Source organism: Lactuca serriola, chromosome 1 (assembly GCF_051521515.1).
Source record: "Lactuca serriola cultivar US96UC23 chromosome 1, Lser_US96UC23_V15, whole genome shotgun sequence".
In the NCBI taxonomy this organism is placed as follows: Eukaryota; Viridiplantae; Streptophyta; class Magnoliopsida; order Asterales; family Asteraceae; genus Lactuca; species Lactuca serriola.
In genome coordinates, this window is record NC_136408.1 from 64,526,459 (window position 1) to 64,547,944 (window position 21,486).

At 36.6% G+C, this 21,486-nt stretch overlaps 1 pseudogene; it reads right to left on the reverse strand.

The window, feature by feature from the left end:
* Positions 1–17,081: 17,081 nt before the first annotated feature.
* On the reverse strand, positions 17,082–19,091 carry LOC145056434 (uncharacterized; annotated as a pseudogene).
* Positions 19,092–21,486: the final 2,395 nt, after the last annotated feature.

The following is a 21,486-nucleotide window of genomic DNA, read 5'->3' on the forward strand; positions in this document are numbered from 1 at the left end:
AAGGGGTTCGATATGAATAATGAGGTGCTGAAGATTTTGGAGTTTATTGATAACAAGAAGCATATGAGGATTGATGATATGGAACCCAAGCCACCTACTACCAAAGCCAAATTTCTTCCACCGGTGGAACAAGCACAAGATTTAGGAGCAAAAACTCCACCAGACCCTCTAAAGAATATATACATGTCGAGAAGGAGAGCACTCAACCAGTCATCGACTCAAATAAACTATCGAATAAGGAAAAGAAAGAGTTGATAACCCTGCTGAATAAATTCCAAAAAAGGATTGAGTGGAAAATCTCTGATATTAAGGGTTTAAGTCCTTTTTGGTTTGTGTGCAAAAAGAAAGCCAAAGGAAGGTTGAAGGTTCCGTTGAAGGAGGTGGCGAGAAGGTTGATGTGTTGGAAAGGACCACATACTTAGAATGAAGCATATCCGGGGGCCACGTCGAGCCAATGACTTAAAACAAGGGCAGCTAACCAGGAGGCAACCAGTCATCGACTCAAATAAACTATCGAATAAGGAAAAGAAAGAGTTGATAACCCTGCTGAATAAATTCCAAAAAAGGATTGAGTGGAAAATCTCCGATATTAAGGGTTTAAGTCCTTTTTGGTTTGTGTGCAAAAAGAAAGCCAAAGGAAGGTTGAAGGTTCCATTGAAGGAGGTGGCGAGAAGGTTGATGTGTTGGAAAGGACCACATACTTAGAATGAAGCATATTCGGGGGCCACGTCGAGCCAATGACTTAAAACAAGGGCAGCTAACCAGGAGGCAACCCGAGGGTATTTTTGTCTATTTCTTTAAAACCATTTCAATTTCTTTGAAGTTTTTGTTTTTTTTAATGTTTCAAATGCATTTAAGCATGTTTTTTTTAAATCACCAAACGAACCCCGGGATGCAAAACCTTTTCATTTGAATGAGAGGGGATTTTTGGGTTCAAAAAACGAGGGAAGTGGAAAACAGAGGGGTACACGGCCCGTATTCATTTTTTTGCCTTATATTGAACACGGGTCGTGTTCAAGCGAGGCAAACATTTTCGCAGTCAGAGGGGTACACGACCCATGTTCATTTTTGCCTTATACTGAACACGGGTCGTGTTCAACCATTTTCAGAATTTTAAACCCCCAACACAGGTCGTGTGATTTTACATTAAAAGAACACGGGTCGTGTTCGTGCTACAGAACAAATGTGTTTGAAGTCTAAAAGTCGGTTTTTATCACCCCATTCACCCTTAACTCACCCCCAAAACAATTTTACTCTTCCAAGAACCCCTAGGTCCGAAATTTTCACAATTTGTTTGGTGCTTTTGGGCTTGATACTTTATGTAGGCAAGCTTGGGGAGGTTGAAGAGGATGTTCTCACCACCAACTGCAAGGCTCCAAGAACGATTCGGTAAATTCTTTCCATATCTTTAATCGTTCATATTTTGCTTTAAAATTCAATATGTGTGCACTTGTGACTGTTTTAGACTCTTACCCAACTTGAATACCATCCCCTACCACATTCTGATGATTAAATAGGTTGTTCCGCCCTCTCCAAGCATCGGGGACGATGCTTATCTTTAAGCTTGGGGAGGGGTAGAGTTGTACATTAGGTGCATTTTCATGTTCATATCCATATTCATGCATGCATTTTCAAAAAAAAAACTTACGAGATGATGACACTCTTTACATACGATAGCTCCATGAAGTGGGAAAACAAGAAATCAAATGAAAAACAAAATGCCCAAAGCGACCGGATAGTTACCGGAAGTGTAGAATGAACTGTCATAACTAGGGGACCCAAACACCGTAATTCGAGACCCCAACCTTAGATAATAAAAAAATGTCATACTGAAAAGTTTTTGTGGGCGGTAATAACAACTTTAGGATGATTTGCTTCTGAATGTTTAAAAAGAATCTTTATCGGTAACTCTGGACCCACAAAACATGGACCTATTTGTTAATACACGTTACCCTCGAGGTAACAGAGAGCTTAAGTATCAGTTCCACACAGTCAAGAAAGAAGAATGGGTACAACTATCATATCTAGTACCCAATTCAAAAAAAATCCAAGCACTTAATTCGAAGAAACTTTCAGAAATTTAAAAGTTGATTGAAGAATTCAAAGCTCAGAATGAAGATACAAATCCAAGTTCAATAAAATCCAAAGCCATCTCAATGTCAAATCTGGCGAATGAAGAACTATGTGATATGATACTTGTGGCTCTCGAAATATTGAAAGCATAGGAGCTGGGCCCCTTCGGGTCACTGTTTCAGCGAAAGCTGATTTGTCGTGACGGGTTCTTAAGGATGCGTCGATTCTGATTCTTGACCATCTAGTCTTAAGGACATGAGATCCGAACTGTGTTATTTTCGCTCATAAAGCTACTTAAGGTATGAAGTTTAAATAAAACTATGATTGGATTATTGGGTTACACCGCTTAGGGTCTTCCTCACTTTGGGAGTTTGTGATATGTGGAAGGTAGCAGGATGGTCGCCTAGGTATTAATTATTGGAGCCCCATTGATGTAGAGTCTGATCGTATATGTCCATATTTATAAAAATAAATAAAAATATTACTTGTGTTCTTAAATTTTTCTTTGGTTTATTTTTTTTCCTTAAGTATCTTTTGTACATATGTTTCTTTTTCATGTTTTTCATTGCATGCATTCATTCTTAGCCTTTAGGATCTTTCTGCCCCCTTTTGTTCTATGTTTCTTTTTGCCATCTACAAATCATCCTGTTTCGTTTGATTCTTGTTCTTTCTTGAGGACAAGAAAGGTCTAAGCTTGGGGAGATTTGTTGGGTGCAATTTGTGCACCTTGTTGCACACATTTTAGTCCCTTTTCATGCATCTATTTAGCACAATTGTTCTTCCTTTTTTCTTGCATTTCATCATATTCATGTTAGTCTCTAGAACAAACATATTTGCACACTTTCATGTCTTTTTCAGGTAAACCGAAGCTTGGAATGCGCTTTGGGAGGTGCCGGGAAGCATTGGTGAAGATTTCGGGATGATCAGGCTAAGAACGAAAACTTGGAAAAATCAAGTTTGGATTCAGAGTCAGAGGGGTACACGGGCCATGTTGGATTTACACTGCAAAATCAACATGGGCCATGCTGACCAAAATGGGAGTTGTTGACCATGCTGAACACGGGTCGTGTCAGTTTAGTGCAAATCAACACAGGCCGTGTTGGTGCTGAACACGGGCTGTGTCAGTTTAGCCTATTTTAACACGGGCCGTGTTCGACCCAAAAACCAACTTTATGCAGTTTTTCGTATCTGTCATATTACAGGTTGAGGGCCATTTTTACACACACAGAACATATTATAGCACATTTTGAGAGGGGATTTCGAAGGTTATTGCAAGGGATTGATCAGTAATCATTTGAAAACATTATTTCTAGTATTTATAAGTTGTAATTGCATATTATTTCCATCTTTTATTCTTGTGATCTTGTTCTAGCCATGTGTGGCTAGAACCCTAGTTTCTCCAATTTCATGTTTTGACTTCTTGGTAGTGACTTCAATCATATGACATGATGTTTGTTCTTAATTTCTATCTAATGAATTTGATTTAGCTTCAATCGAATGTTTGATTCTATTTGTGGTTCTTATTGGCCATTTGAGTTAGGGTTAGGGCATTCAAGTTATCTCTTTTACAAAATCCGTAATTGTTTTGTGAAATTCAATAAGTAACAAGCATTAAATTGATCTCTATTGAATGAATTTAGTGTAAATCTTATTCATACACTTTTACACTCCCGAGCTTATGAGGAGTATTGGGTGTTGTTGGGAACATTCACATAAAGCTTCATGTAGTTTTTTAAATCTAATTCTAAGAGCTTGTTTAGATTAGGTTAGTAAGGTTAGGGCAAAGAGCTTGTTTTGGTTAATTAATGTTGTGAATGGGAAGTGTTAGAGCTTATTAACACTTTCAAGTACCAACTTAGATAGAACTGAATGAATATTGTGTCATCTTTGAATCACATTGCTAAGTTATCATACATGAAGTTGGAGTCCTTACAAATTCTGCATTTAATTCACTCATTTAGCTGATTACTTGTGTTTTTAATTGTTTGTTTCAATCATTGCATTCTAAACCCCCTCCCTTTTTACTGTTGGTGAACATAGTACCTTGTGCAAAGAGGTATAGACCGATTATCCTGTGTCTCTGTGGATCTACCCTGTTTGCCTTCTACTACCTTTTAGTGCAATATGGTGGGATTCTTAAAGAGTATATTGTACCCCTTTATTTGTTGGGTTTGACACACCTAACAAACTTTATTATGAAGAAGTATTCACCTGATGAGAAGAGCGCGATAACTTAGGAACAGTTTGTTGAGAAGTTCAAGGCAGAGTATGTTCCACCAGTAGAAAGGGAGCGACTCGCTTAAGAATATCTATCACTAAAACAAACCACTAAATCGGTGACTAAGATCACCAAGATGTTCGACGAGAGCCTTGTTTTGCCCATAATATGCTTCATTGGAGCAAGTGAAAATGTCTTGACAGTTAAGTATGCTCAAGACTGGTATCAGAGAGTTATTTTCGAACAATCAATACAAGACCTTAACAAAAAGTCAAGAGCATGCCAGGAGAAGGGAAATTGAGTTGGAAACTCAATGAAAGGAAAACTGGCAAGATCCAGCTCCATCTCAGCCGACAGCTAAGAGATTCAAGCATGATGATTCAAAGTCTAGAGAACAGAGAAGACCTTGTTGGTAAAAGTGTGGGAAATTGCAAGAGTGAGTTTTTCGTGATGTGATATGTTATAAGTGCGGAAAAGAGGGATATTTTAGCCAAGACTATAAACAAGAAGCACATAGAGTATGTATCTATTTCCACTACAATCAGATGGGTCACATCAGGGCCAACTTTCCTCTTCTGAACCCATCAGGCGTATTAGAAGCTCTAGAACATGCAACGTTATGGATAACCGATGGAAAGCAGGGCAGAGTTGAAGCCCCAAGAGCCAAAGGGTGAGCCTTTCAACTCATGATGGAGGAAGCAAGGGAAGAACCCCATTTCGTAGCTGGTTGTTCTTTTACTCAAGGAAAAGCCCCAACATGAATATGATCGCATCAGAGAGATTAATAAGGTTTTTAGACTTTAGCTAGAATCGTAAGTAAAAAATGTATAATGATGAAGTTATAATAAAGATGGAATATTAACTCTATGTTATTACTAGTATCAGTTGGTACCTTTCAAAACAACATTGTGCTTGTCATGATCTTATACTATGTTGGTTGTACTGTGAGAAGATCACTTGTATTGGACACAAGTAAGTAGTACTTTGATTGGAATATCAAAGGTAATTGGATATGACAAACATTAGTTTCTTCAAAGTCAAAGGAAGCTACCAATTGAATAGATAAATCCATCTCGGGCTTTGATCAGTGATAAGTAGTGACAAATACTGAGTCGAACCCAAGTGGGGTGAATCGATCAATAAGACAAAAGTGCGAAGAGAAGTTTGACTTCTGATCTCTACGTCAAGGACCAGGAGGTTGCAACACAAGTAAATAGAATTTTTTCATTTAGGATTAATTATTTAGGGTAAAAGAAAAAGGAAGTCTTCTGCTAAGATTACCCATAAGCTATGAGCTTCTTGCTTCATAAGGAAAGGTTGGTCTTTCCTCCCAAGAATCAGATAGGATTTAGGAATTTACCAAATTCCTGGCTGCGGATAAGACAGCGAAGAGAACGTGATAGGTTCGTAACCTCAAGGATATGAGATTTATCTTGGCTACATAGAAGCTACTAGACAAGAATTCCAGTATGTCGCATATTTCACCAATAGAAAAAGTTAAAGACCCAGCTGTGGAGATACCTCATTGGTGTAGAGGATGAAAAGATCTGTTTTGATCAAGGAAGGGTAATGACAAAAATGGTCAAGCATAGAAACCCAATCGTTGGCTAATATTACGAATGAATCATGAGGGTATAGAAACAAAATTCGCGAGTAATAATAATACCTTGTTATAGGTGAAGTAGTTAGAGCCCTGCGAGAAGGTTAATGGTGACTTAATATTCATGACAATCTAGTAGGTTGGGAAATAAGCAAGTCTTATAATGAGTTTGTCACCAATATTAGAGTATTGTTTCCAGAATTTTCAAGTCAGTAAAACCCATTGTAGTAGTTTTGGTTAAACTTCAGGATAATGGAACCCCTAAACTAAGTAAAGAAACCAATGTAGTCTAGGTTCATGTGTATTCTATAGGATACAACAATCTTCTTTTGGAAAATAATTCTGAAAAGTAGATTCCATTAGGATATTGTAAATAAAGTTCCTTAATTAATCGCTTTATATCAAGTCGATTGTGTTCCTAGTCAAAAGAACAATTCAACATTTTACGTCTGAAGGTGTCCATTCTTCATAAAAAAAATAAACTCAGAAAGTCCAAACCCACGTGTTACCGGTTTTGGAAGACTTTGTGAGGAGCTCAAAAGTACGTCAAATGTGGAAAATGAAGTTCTACAATAAATGTAGATGTCACAATGTTAACTAGATCATGATTTGATCTCGATAACTCCAATATGATAACGTCTAAGAGTGCTAGGAGCAGGATTTCATGTACGAATCTTTGTAAGTGGGGGAGAGTTGTAACACCCCATTTTTACTACTTCTATAGATTATAATAGTAAGCAATTATTATAAAATACAAAGTAGAGATATTAATTTTGATCCAAAATAATCATAATAAATATTTAGAAAACGTCAATATGATTTCCAAAGATATATAGAATGTGTAAATCCAACTTCATATGAAGAAGTTATGTTTCTTCAAAGTTTTGGGATTAAACCGACACAGCTCAACGCATCATAAAAATTGAATATTAGATAGGTTGCTTATTAGCCTAAGAAATCTCAATGAAATTCATAGTAGTTTTAAAACCAAGAGCGTACATATAGAGATAGCCCAAATCTGAATTCAAATGAGTAAGTTATGATTTTTAGAAGTTTTAGTATAGCAGTATGCGACACATAAACCGAAATCATGATTGGTCGATTGTTAGGAAAAACAATATAAACGAGATTCGAAGAACTCATCGATATGATTTTGTTGATATAAAGACAGTTGAGAATGGAATTTGTATGAATAAGTTATTATTTTTATAAAGACTTTAACAGTCTAAGTCTGTTAAAAATATAACTTTAAAAATAAAGTGAGAGTTAACGAATGGAGTCTAAACGAAAGTTGTAGATCTCATCAATAACTATGTATGGATAGGGATGAGAATTTGACCCGAAAACCCGAACCGAACCGAAAACCGAACCGGACCGAACCGAATTAGACCCGAATAAGCAATTCGATTCGGTTTTTGGGTATCTATATATGGCTTATTCGGTTTTTGGGTTATTCGGTTCGGGTTACCCGAATAAGGGCTTATTCGGTCCAAAAGGACCGAACCAAATATGAAAAGTCACATTTTTTTCCTAACATGATTGCTTATTCGATCTTCTTTTCTATCAATCGTTACCCAACAAAACCCACGTAATACACCAAAAAAATCAACGCAATCGAATTCGATCATTCGTATTACACCAAATCGACGAGTCGACAACATTACTCTTTGATCGATTGAGGTTTTTATCATCCTTGCGACATTACTCTTTGATCGACAGTTGCGGCTACTGCCCTTGCGACTTACGATAACCTGGACTCATTGATTGATCATCACCGGTTCAAAGTTCAAACTTCAAAGTCCATTCACGATAAGAAAAAAAGTCGGCCCTTGCATTTGGAAAAAATAATCGTCTCATCATCGTTGTTTTCTAGTTTCTACTATGATCAAAATCCATTCAAGTCATACAAAATAAAATATATATATATATATATATATATATATATATATATATATATAATCACATTGTAAATGTTATTCGGTTTATTCGTGTTATTTGGCTCCTTAATCATCTTCTACATGTTATTTGGGTTATTCGGGTCAGAACCGAACCGAACCGAATAATACCCGAACCGAACCGAACCCGTATTGCTTATTTGGTTCGGTTTTCGGTTCATACAATTACCCTTATTCGGTTTTCGGTTAATTCGGGTTCGGGTCGGTTCGGTTCGGTTCCGACCCGAATAACATCCCTATGTATGGATACCAAATTCTTCAAAAACAGAGCTCGTACGGAAAATATATGATTTAAAAAAAAACTACAAAATACGCGTGAGCACTCTGACAGGAGGTGCAACACGCACTGACAAGACACCCAAATCTCACCACGTGTCACGTTTTCATATGAGCCACATCACCTAGCCAACCACGTGTACAGCACACATGTTGGAATGTTGCCTATAAATAGCTTTCAAACCTCTCATTCTTCCTCACATCATTTCTAAACTTACTCTCTAGTTCTTATGCACCAAAATAGGTTTTTTCTTCGGAATTTTGGAGTATTTTAGTTTAGAGAAGCTCTGGAGGATTAGAGGGCTCGAGAATTAGAAGCTCTCGGGTTAGAGTCCTATCAACATAAATCCCGGTTTTTGCTAGAAACCTATATAAGTGCTGATATGCTTACTAAGCTTTTAGGATAGCTTATTTTTGTAATTATGATAATTATTAGGAACCTATAATGGTTGGATTCGTCAATAACTCCAAGTTATAATATTGATTGATTTCCTTATGAGAGATGTGTCTAGAATGTTCATGTTGACTTGGTTGTTGGATTTCAGAAAGGTTATATGTCGAAATACTCCTAACTCCCAACTATTTTCCCTGAATGATCCTTATTTTATAGAACTCTCATTATTCATTGGAATTAGTGAAATGTCTAACCTTACAGTACCAGGTTCCCATAGGGACTAATAAGTATAGTATTACATGTTAATACTCTTTAGGCGCGGTAACCACCAATAGGATCGCCTAGAAAGCTGTTAATCTTCTGGGAAACTTTCTAGGTGAGTTATCTCACAATACTATGTATTACAATACATGTCCATGTATGTTATGATAGCGAAGTAATAAAATAGAGCTTATAGAATAGTCTTTATGTAGAGTAGAAAGTATAATTACGTCTGTACTAGTAGCATCTAAAGTAGATTCTCTATGTGCATAATTTTTGTAATTAGAGAATTAGCTAGGAGATGATGGTGGAATGGTTAAAGAGGTTGGGAGCCTATAGGCCCATGTGTGAACGAAATGGCATATAGGTCGTAAGTACACATAGACTCATGTTATCAAAAAGGCGTATATGCTGTAAATACGCGTATTATTGGCAGATCATGAGACATTCTATGTATGCATGTATATGTACTATGGTATATGGTCTTTTGGGGAACTCACTAAGCCTAGAGCTTTCCTAGTTGTTTATAAATGCTTAGAAGTGACTTCATCCATTCGTGAGAAGGGCAAGGTTTGACTGTAGACACGTGCATTCACAACATGTTTCCGCATAATGTTAATTACAATATGATATATTTAAATAAATAAAAATGAAATTTTTTGGTTGAAAATCGGGACGTTGCAATTTTACTTATCTATTCTAATATTCCCTTTCATTCTTCTCTTCATGCATAATGTTATTTTTGGAAGTAAAGAAGATAACTTGCAAAAATAAAAGCACACACGATACAACATTTATGTGGTTCGGTCAAGGTGACCTACATCTATGGGTAGGAGGGGAGTATTCTTTATTTTATAGTTCTCAAATAGAGGTTCCAAGTATAATTTTCATAGAGATTCACTTATGTGTCTAGAATTCAGCATACAAAATAACCTAGCATGCATCCCTATTTATACTTAAGGGATCAGACCTAAAACCATAATGGACCAAGCCTATTGGCCCATAGGCCCATGAAAGGTGACAACCAAACATATTCCGCCATGTACCATCTTCTAGAACAATCTTCCATGTCATACATCCATGCAAAATAAGACTCCACGATGTGATAAAATGATGATGAAGGACCAGTAAGTAGAATATGTTCTAGGATCGGCCAAAGAGGAAGACAATTTCACTTAATGGAATGTTGAAGAATGCAAATTAAACATCAAATATGTTATAGTACTAACACTATATGGGAAATAATGAACACTTGATGTTTGTTACAACGGACTGTCAAGAAGACGATGACGAGTAAAGGATTTTTTTTTTAAATTTCCATGGATGGGTTAGAAATACGAACTACTATAGTATAAGAATCGTAGGGTGATTTGACCTTAAAAGAAATTCCCTCATTTATTTTAAGGGGTAAATGGTACGTTGGATATAGAAGTGTGAGGATGCAATGTAAAAGAGCTCACACCACTCTTTAGGGTAAGTAAGAAGAACATGTGATGCTTGGAATTACGAGTGGCACAAATGAACCAAGGATAAAATATTTAGAGCTTCCAAGTTGAGCAAACTGATAACGTGACCTGGCAGACTCAAGTACAATTTGAGTACTAATTTTGTGTATTACTGCTAATCTGGATTCGGCAAAGAGACAAATAATGGATAGACTTATGACAATGCGATATTTTGTTGTGAATTCATAGAGGAAATAGTACTTAGTAACTAAAGGGTGCAAAAATCTAATGATATAAAAGTTGGTTGTGTAATCATAGGAAATTGTCACAACTGGAAATTTCCAAGTCTAGAAACCAAGCCAAAGGAGTCCTGTATATGTAATATTTGTATCTATGCTAGTATTATATCTTGATAATGTACTGTTTTTGAGAATTATACTACCCTAAAGCCTCTTAAGTTGATGGAAACAATAAGTTTAAGCTATGTCAAAAATGATCACATAAACAAGTATATGAAAAATCATACCCACCTAGGCCATGAACACTATCCTAGAAATCACTTTGTCCGTGAACCTCCTTAAAACATTAAAGGTTGGCCGTGACCAACTTAAAGAAGCACCTTTAGGCCGTGAACACCTTCCTAGGAGGTGTCTTGGGCGTAAACACATTTAATAATTCAAGCTTTGACCATAAACACCATTCTAGGCAAGCTTTAGGCCGTAACCCCCCCCCCCCCATGATACCTTTTTGACTGTAAACTACCCTAGATAACTCCCTTTTGAGTGTAAACCATAGTTTATGGTCCATTTGGACTATGAACCTCTTCCAATTCAATGGTGTTCACGGTGGATGCAAGTTGTAATGCGTAGATATCCAATACAAACTCAATTATTCATGCATTATCCGACAGTAACCAAAGTAAACATCTTATCAACTCCTTATCCCATATTAGAGACCGTGAACCCCATTCCCTCATTCCACAACTCACATTTTGCATTCTGTAAACCTTTTGTTGACTCTCTCAAGAAATCAACCAAGAACTCCAGAAGCCATTTCTTCACCATTCTTCCTAGTCTTGGTAAGAAATTCATGCTTAGCAAATGAGATATACAATTAGCTATTTTAAACTCCAAGTCACACATAAATTTATGTGTTTATAGTCTTATACCAGAAAAATTCTCAAGAGGATCGCCCCACACTTCAAGTGTTCTAGGCTCTAACTCCTCCTCCCATTTCTTCACCCACACTATCTACTACCCAAGGTGAGCTTCATACCCCTCTTTTTGATGTTTTTCATGGTTTTGGGGGAGGATACAAGTCAAGGTTTGGTTTAAATCTAGTCATTCTTGCTTGTTAGACATGTATACTAAGTTCTATGTGTGTTATATCTTTGAAAATTCCATGTGAAATAGTTTCTTGAGTTCGAAAATTTGGGATGATTTAAGTGGTTAAACCATAATACTCAAATGATGGAAAGTTTCAAAACTAGTATGTTTACAATATATGATATTACAGGTTTTATGACAAAAACTCGAAAGGGTTTCCTAAAAATTTGCTCAAAACCAAATTGATGAACAAAATATTTGAAAGTGGTTAGAAAATGGAAATAATAATACTTGTGAGGGACCATTTTCGGCCATATGAAAATATAAAGATTATTTTTGGACTATAGGATAAGTTTGGGGAATTATTGAATATCTCAATTTTTAAAGGACCAAAAGTGAAATTTTGGATAAACAAGGGCCTTTTTGAACATTTTCATAAATATAAGCCTAAAATGAGCATTTTAGAAGAAATGGGCCCTTTTTACACGTTTCACCAAGTTTTTGGCTACTTATGACAACTTTTGGCAAATATGAGTCTTATTTGATACTTTATAAAAGGAAGGGTCATTTTTGCCAATACCGATAATAGTTGGTCATTTTTTATAAATATGATTCCAAATGGATTATCCTCAATAAACGAAAACGATAAATCTAGTCAACGAGTATAACTATTATTATTTATTTAATAAATAATGTATTATCATGATTTGCTCAAAAACCTGTTAGTATTCTAGTCAGACGAATCTCCACAATACCTAAATATAGATATATTAGTGTACACAAAAAGTCCTGTAAAGAGTTATAACCAGAGTCTCCTGGAGGGAGAACGAGATTTGTTTATAGATCTATACGGGGTTGACACCCCGCACATTCGTTGTTCGCTACAGCTAGACCAACCAATCTAGGGTGACAAATGTCTTTAATCAAACGCGGGCGCCTGAGAAACGCCAAGACAACGACTCACTTAGAATATAACAGAGAATTGTTTAGAAATAAACATATGTTACACCTTTCGAATATATTAACGTTTGTTTGGATACTTTAAATGAAACTTTTATTACAAAAGTATTAGGGTTTTAATACTACTATCTTACATATTCAGAAAAAATAGGATTTTCTAGGGAACACAATTGTATACAAATTCGAAAACGATAAACTAGCACACACACAAGCAACCTATACTTGATTTAAAACTAGAATTAAAACTATTTTGATAAGAAAATATTGGATTTTCAGGTTTTTCCAACTGACACAGATTTTTATACAACTGCTTATGAACTCACCAACATATTTTATGTTTACACTTTTCAAACGACTTGTAGTATCAGGAAATCAGTAAGCAGGTTTGTGAGCCGCGGATGCTAAATTATTTTGATGTATTTTGGAACTTACTCACCATTGTTTCTTTTATGTAATTCAAAAACATAAACATGATATAAAACAATGTAAGTTTGATATATTGATGTATGATGTTTGGATTTGCTATGTTTCATTTATACTCAATTGTTATGATACTGCACAATGAATTCACCCGCCTCCAGACGTTTCCGTCGCCTGGTTCGGGGGTGTGACAGATTAGTATCAAAGCATTGTTTATAGTGAACTAGTATATCTATCCATACAAGATATACAACTATAAATACAATGGGACTAAAACACACTCTGGTTAAAAGTAAACATACTTGCTAGAACCATATCATAACAAGATCAAAACAAAAGAACTCAAGGGTTGAACACTACAGTCAAACCTGGACAGTTATGTAATCATATTTGGGATAAATATAGCCTGATCAACTATATTTATTTGAGATATGACCAACATGTGTTTGGGAGTGGTAGTGGTGTGCAACAAGTCTACAACTTCTCAATTCACTATCCCAAAATTTTAAGAACCAAACCTAACCAATTAAAAATACTATAGGAATATTTTTTCGCTTCGAAAATTTTCTACACTCTTCTTATGCCCTATTATCGTACAGACGACATGGCAGGATTTCATTTGCCAGGCAATCCCTATTTCCCTAATCAGGGAAATGGACGGTGGACCGAGGAAGACCCCGAGGAAGAACCCATGTAAGAACTCGAGAAAGATGACATCAATGAAGAAGAAGAAGAGGATGATGTGTTGGACGCTGAATCCGAAGTCATCGACCCTCCTTAAATCAATAGGGTACCCCCACATCATCTGGGACCCTATGGACCTATGCCTCCATGGGCTCATGACATCGAGAGATGGAGAAGGCATCATCAACAACCACCTCCATATGGGATGGAGCAAAGATTCCACGACCTTCGTCAGGGAGGACCCGCTGGCCGCGCTCTTTCGGTCGTGATTTGAAGAATCGGGGACATCGGCGATCAGGCTCAAGTGACAGCCGATCAGATGGTGTGACATCCCTATTTTTCACGACCAAAAAAGACTGATTTGTTTATGCTTTGTTTTAAAATCAGAGTAATCATTTAAAGAAATCTGTTACGGAATTTGTTCCCAAAACAAAATGTGATACAAATTTATCAAAGCATTTCTTTAAAGAAATGTATTTTCATTAAATAACAAAATTTCGGGATGTCAAGTTCCGATACAGACCAAAAGCATAAACAGTATAAAATAGACCTTACAACATATATTTATAACTATTGATCTATAATCCAAAATCTCTCGTCATGTCCACCAACTTATACTCTTGCGTCATTACCTGTAATGCAAAGAAAACTGAATGGATCAGGCTTGGGAGCCTGGTGAGCATATAGGGTTTTCAACCCACAGTAAGATAGTATATTATATTTAATCATCAGACAATCAACCCAAATTACCCATCCCCATTATCTAATTATGTTTCTTAAAGCTTTACCCTAAGAGTCAATTATCCTTCATTCATTCGTTCCTAAGGATTGACCTAAGGGATTGGCACAAAGTCCATTTGCTACCACAGTTTATACAACATGCACTACGTCACATAGTTGCCAGGGTTTATACAATAGGCACTACGTCTCATAGTCACCAAGGTTTACACAATAGGAACTACGTCTCATAGTTACTAGGGTTTACACAATAGGCACTACGTCGCATAGTCGCCAGGGTTTACACAATAGGCACCACGTCGCATAGTTTCCAGGGTTTACACAATAGGCACTACGTCGCATAGTTTCCAGGGTTTACACAATAGGCACTACGTCGCATAGTCACCTGGGTTTACTCATACCATCTATCATCACACACCAACTATTCCATCTACCCAACATATTTGTAGATATAAAAATAACTATACATTTTAACTCATTTTAAAAACTATATAAAACATCCATTCCATACTCCTCTCAAATAAACAAACAATATATAAACACATAGCACGTATTTCATGGAAATTACTTCATATTTATGTGTTAGAAGAAAGTAACTACACACTCACTTGGTAAGACGATTATCGGACAACACCTCGTCTCTTAAAATAATCTTTTCGGATAAAACCGAGACCTTTTCTCCAAAACGGGGCTTCACGCGGGCAGAGTTTCAGCTAGCAAACTATTTTTCTCGGGATCTTCGGGACTTGCTTCGGGTGTCGGGATTGATATCGTGGCTTCGGGGGTATTTCTTGCACGTAAAACGAGGTAAAACGGGAGAGAGAAAATATATTTGTCAAAAAAGATCGGCAGCCCTCGCATGCCTTTTATAGAGGCTGAACCTTGCACGTATGCTGGGCGTACGAAGCTCTACGCGGGGCGTAGTTCGGATCAGGCTTCCAGTTGGCGAACTTCGGGTGGTGGAACATGGCTCTTCTTCGGACCGTAGGAGGCAGTAGTATGTTGCGCGTAACTTCCTCGTACGCAGGGCGTACACCTAGTACGTTGGGCGTGCGCTTCAGATCAAATCAAGAGGAGTCATGATCTCAGATAAGCTTCTGAATTTATATTTTTATTTATTTTAAAAATTCAAAAATTCATAACTTCTGCATACGAGCTCTGTTTTTGACGTTCTTTATATCCACGCGTAGGTGAGACTAAGCTCTACAACTTTCGTTTAGACTCCGTCGGCTAATTTTGAACTTATTTTTATTAGGCCGGGACAGGAAAACTTCATTAGAAATTCATAACTTCTTCATCTGACGTCCGTTTTCGTTTGTCTTTTCACCGTTCGGATACTATCGACGAGATCTTCGATTCTCGTTTAGATTGTTTTGGCTAGAAATCGCTCGATCTCATATTCGAACTTTGGGCTGCATACTGCTAAGTCGAAACTTCGAAAAATCATAACTGCCTCATACGAAGTCAGATTTCGACGTTCTTTCTATACACGCTCACGGTTTAACGTATTTTATAATTTTTGTTTAGATCACTAAGGCAAAATATCGCTCTATCATAAATTCACTATTTATGTCATGCAGTTTCGTACCGGTTCTGTCACGAAACTTCGACAGGTCATAACTTCTTCGTTATAACTCGGATTTCGGCATTCTTTATATATTTGGAATCCTTGTCATGACCACTACAACCTAGTTAATATTATTCATTCTAAATAATCTTTTATCAAAAAGTCACTTTGATGCTTATCGTCTCTAAATTGACTAGCCCGGATCTACGGGCGCTATAATTATCTCCCCCTTAAGATGATTACGTCCCGAAATCATCAACAAAAATAGGGTTTGTATAATGATTCCATATGTTATCTTTCCATCATAAGTAATAACCATAACTTCTATGTTTCTTCGAATGAGTATCTAACCCTTAGACTTCTTGACCGCAGGCGATGCTCAATCTTGCACCTGCTCTTCGTACTATGTTGGACTTTCAATCGTAACCTACGAGTTACATTATAAATCCTTATTGAGGAATTCTTCTTCTTCTTAGGATAAGTACTTTCCTTTTTCTATCGTAACAGACCGATGGGTCGTGTTCTAACGACCTCTCGTCGTATGAAGCAACGTTTAGACTCAAGCCTCTTAGAGTCAAATTACATAATGGAATATACCTTCCCTCATAATCTAATGTGATATAATCATATTTTAGCATGTAGCATCTCTAGCTACAAACTTCTCTAACAACGAGCGTGATGCTATCGTTCACATTGATTTCAATCTTCTAACTTAAGTCAAATGCTACATCGAACTCGGTTCTTGGAACCACGTAACAAACTCATCGTAGTCGGACTCAATTTGATATGAACATTAGGTTCGGAATAACAATCATCTCATTAGTCGTTAGCGAAATGATGGTAACGACATACTTGAATAAAACGAGACCAATCACTAGATTCTTGGTAACCTTGTGACTTTCCCTGATCCAAGCGTGAGTCTTGTGCTTCCAGTAGTATAGATCTTTACTACTATTCACACCTACTCACAAGGTTGGAGAACTCGCTACTCGGTACCTGCTCGGCCGAGGGGGGAGTAGCGAGTACTCGGATTACTCGGGGAGTACTCGGGGAGTACTCGGATACGGTAAATCATGTAGAAAAATATTTTAAATGAAATTATACATGTCAAAGATCATAATTTAAAATACTAGTTAATGTAAATTCATTACAAAATTAGGTGAATACCAACAAAAGATACATTTTCAAATGTTAAATTGTTTCAAAAATAGACACCATTCTTTAATATTATATATTTAGATTAATCATTTAATCTTCCTCTTCCAATGTAGCTCCGATTTGTTCGTTGATGTTAACTCCATCCGATTCATATTCAACATCTTCATTTAGTTCTTCCTCATCCTCCGACACAAATTCTTCCTCATCAAGTTCTCTCAATCTAGAACTTCTACGATTTTGTAAAAACTCCTCGTCACCCATAGCTTCATCGGGCTCAACTTCATCCAACGATACATCATTTTCGACAATCCATTCTTGAGCCTCACTTGCATCTTTTGCTAAAAGTACTTCCATATCCTTAGTCTTCCTTTTCTTGTTATTTTCCATCAAATTTGCATTAAATTGAACAAAAACAAGATTGTTCAATTTAGACGTCTCTAATCTATTTCTTTTCTTTGTATGTACCTACAAAATTAAATAAGCAAAAAAAAGTTTGATAAATATACAAGTTTTGAATAAACTACTTAAAAATAAAAATTAAAATTTAGTAAACTACCAACCCCTTCAAAAGTGCTCCAATTTCTTTCACACCCCGAAGAACTAGTTGTTAAAGAAAGTATCCTTGTAGCAATCTTTCTCAATTGTGGAGTTGAGGCACCATAAGCTACCCACCAATTCGCTACAAGTTGAAAAAAAACATTGTTAAATTTATTATTTTTGAAATTTATAAAATAAATACAATTTAAAATATATTACCCGGATCAAATTTGTCGTTGTTCACCTCACATCCTTTAATTGCAATTTCTCGACTAAATTTTTCTTGTTTACCCATGTAAACCGGCAACTCAACCATCACAATATGGTTTTGCAAAGAATGATCTCCCGGATATATTGTATCGACAAAATCAACAATCGCATCGGTCACATCAATATCATTTTGGATCTCCGGATTCTTATAAAGATAATATGGATTTAAAAGGTAAGCCGTCAAATGTAGGGGTGTATCAAGCCTACCTTTCATCTTTTTCGAAATGATATCCATAATAGGCTCATACGCTTTTTTATTGTTTCCCAAAGCATTAATAATTTCTTGTTTCGCATTTTGAATCTCACCATATACAAAACCCATTGATGGCTTTCGATCCGCATCAACCATCCGAAGAACTTTGACCAAAGGGGCAAAAACCTTTAAACATAATGCTATACCGGTCCAAAATGTGGCATTTACCACCGTGTCATATGCGGCTTTCCCTTTAACGGTGTTGCTAAGTCTACATGATTCCCATTCATCGCTTGTAAACATTTGTTTTAGTTGGGCCTTTTTATCGGCCAAACTTTGCAAAGTAAGAAATGCGGAAGCAAATCTCGTGACTCCCGGTCGCACAATATCTCTTTTCTTGGTAAAGTGTCTCATCATGGCCAAAGTTTTATGATGAGCATAAATAAACACCGTGAGTGTTTTTGCATGGTTGAGAATTTTCTTATACCTAGGTAGCCCACCAATACCTTTTAAAATAAATAAAACGTTAATAATATTATTCAAAATTAATAAAAAACACTAAATTATAAAATTAGCACAATTAAAATTAATACCTTCAAGCATAAGATTGAGGGTATGTGTTGCACAAGATGTCCAAAAAATAGTTGGTCTTTTTTCCTTTAACAACTTGGCCGCTCCCATATTATTTGATGCATTGTCGGTCACAATTTGTACCACATTCTCGGGGCCAACTTCTTTGATGCAACTTTCAACATACTCATGTATGTGTTCACTTGTGTGAGCTTCATCCGATGATTCTTTAGATGACAAAAAACCAGTCCCCATCTTTGAATTAACACATAAGTTCATGATGCTCCTTCTCTTTCTATCGGACCATGCGTCCGTCATTATTGAGCATCCATTAGATTTCCATTCATCTTTGTACGGTGTCAACAAATTTATTGTTCTTTCTACTTATTTCTTTAAATATGTTTCTCCCATCTCATATCTAGTTGGAGGTGGTGCCCCACGTCCAAATTAGCCAACCGCCTCCAACATAATTTTGAAGCTATCCTTTTCAAAGGCATGAAAAGGAATGGCACATTCATAGGCCCATCTACAAATATATTCTTTCACACGAACCATGTGTTCCTTACGAATAGCATTTGACATATTTTCTTGTTTTCTCTTTCCCATGTTTGAAACATCTTGGGGGTTGATGGTGTTTGGAAACCGATCCATAGGCCCAAAAGAACGTTTAGCCTTCATAGAGCCAAATGAATCTTCCATCAAATCATCATCGATGGTAATGGTTTCATTCTCACTACTTCTAATATTCACTTGTGCTCTTAAAGACTCATTTTCATCTACCTTCCCCTTCTTTTTATTTCGGTTATCAAGAAGAGCATCTCTACATTTTATTTGGTCATTTTTTGTGGCCTTTGGGCATGAAGAAACATTTCCCTTAATTTGTGCAATATGTTGTTTTAGTCTATTGATTCCCCCGCCCATCTCTTTATTACATAAAATGCATTTCACTCGCTCCAGTTTCTTGGGATTCACACACAATGCATATTCCCATCCAGGATCATTTGATTTGCGTTTAAGATTCTCTTGAGCTGCAGTTGATCCCGTAGACGGGGTTGTTGTGGTTGATGTCATTACTTCGGTTAGAAATATATCTAACACAAAGTGAGTTAGTGAGTCTAAAACACACGCATTTTTTCAGAAAACAAAATAATATCATATTGTCAAACAAAGTGATAAAACAAAATAACATACAATCATATTACATACACACCATAACAGTAAGTGATAAAACAGAATAATACCAATTACACATTTACACTGCTACACAGCAAGATAGATGAAATATTCTATTACACAGAAAGTGATACACAGAAAGTGATAAAACAAAATAATATACAACTAATATAAGTCTTGTACACAGAAAACAGGGAAAAAATACATACAAACTGAAACTGTGAAATACATACACACCATAACAGTAAAATACGAAATACACTGCCACTTGTAGAGAAATCACGAAATACACTAAAATACTAAATACATACACACCATAACAGTAATGATTTTCACGAAATAAGTACACTGATACACAAAAACCGACAATCTTAACTCTTAATGTAAAAATGAGAAACAGGGAGAGAGTTCTTGATGTAATACACTAATACACAGCAAGATAGATGAAATACATTAACAGTAGGAGTGTAGGACATTATAGGAGTTCTTGATGAAGAAATCTGAAATCCACATCGAGATAGAATAACACTGTAACAGTAGATATAGAAATCCAAAATCGGGTTCTTGAAGAAACAGGAAAAATGAGAAACATGGATAGATACACAAACTTAAATACAAAAAAAATGAGTTCTTGAAGAAGAAATCAAATCATCAACACAGCGACATACAGTGAGAGTAGGAGAGAAAGAACCTCGATCGCGATTCACGACTTAGGTTGAAATCAATCACGACGCAGGAAGAGTGGAAGTCAGGAACACAACATCGATATTCATTGACTGGTATCGCTATTCGCTGGTAGCCTGGTGCCCTGGTATCATCACGATTCACGATTCGAAGAGAAAGACGAGAGAGGATCGGTCGTAGTTGTAGAAAAGATGGGGGGGAACCAATTTTGGAATGCCGCTTGTTTTTTGGGGTTTAGGGTTATTTTTCTTAAAGTCAAATATAAGTTTTATTGGGTTGTCAATTTTTGCCCTCGTTGACCGACTTTGAATTTATTGACTGAGTTTGACTTGTTGACCGAGTATCCCGAGTTGGAGCGAGGTTGACCGAGTTTTGACCGGGTTTGACCGAGTTTTGACCGACTTTTACTCAATCCGATTTTTTTTGGCCGATTCGACACTTCTCGCCTCAGTAGATGCCCGATTCCGAGTACTCGGCCGAGTACTCGGCCGAGTAATCCGATTTTTGCAACACTGCCTACTCATACTCGTCCCAAGTATTGTCTCTCAGTCTAACCAAGTCACCATACATAAATCACACAATCATTTAACACATCAGATATTAAAACCATAAATATCACATAGATATCAAAACCAGGGTTTATATTATTTCTTGAAACGATTACACTAAGGTTCAAGTTCACCCTATACTATGCCTCTAATAGGCTAAACCACAAGTTACTATTCACCTTTCTACTTCATAACTTGGTCTTTGGATATAAAATTCTCAACCTTGATTCCTCGCGTGATTGTCTGCTTCATCGAGGATCATGTGGAATGCCCTTGGCGGTGGCGGTGTGTTTTTCTTTGGGCAGTCTTTAGAAACATGCCCTTCTTCGTTACACACGTAGCACACCTTTTTTTTGGATGCACACTTGTTGGCGTAATGCCCTGTCTTTCCACATTTGTAGCAAGTCATCTCCTCGCTACACATCTCGAAGTGTTTC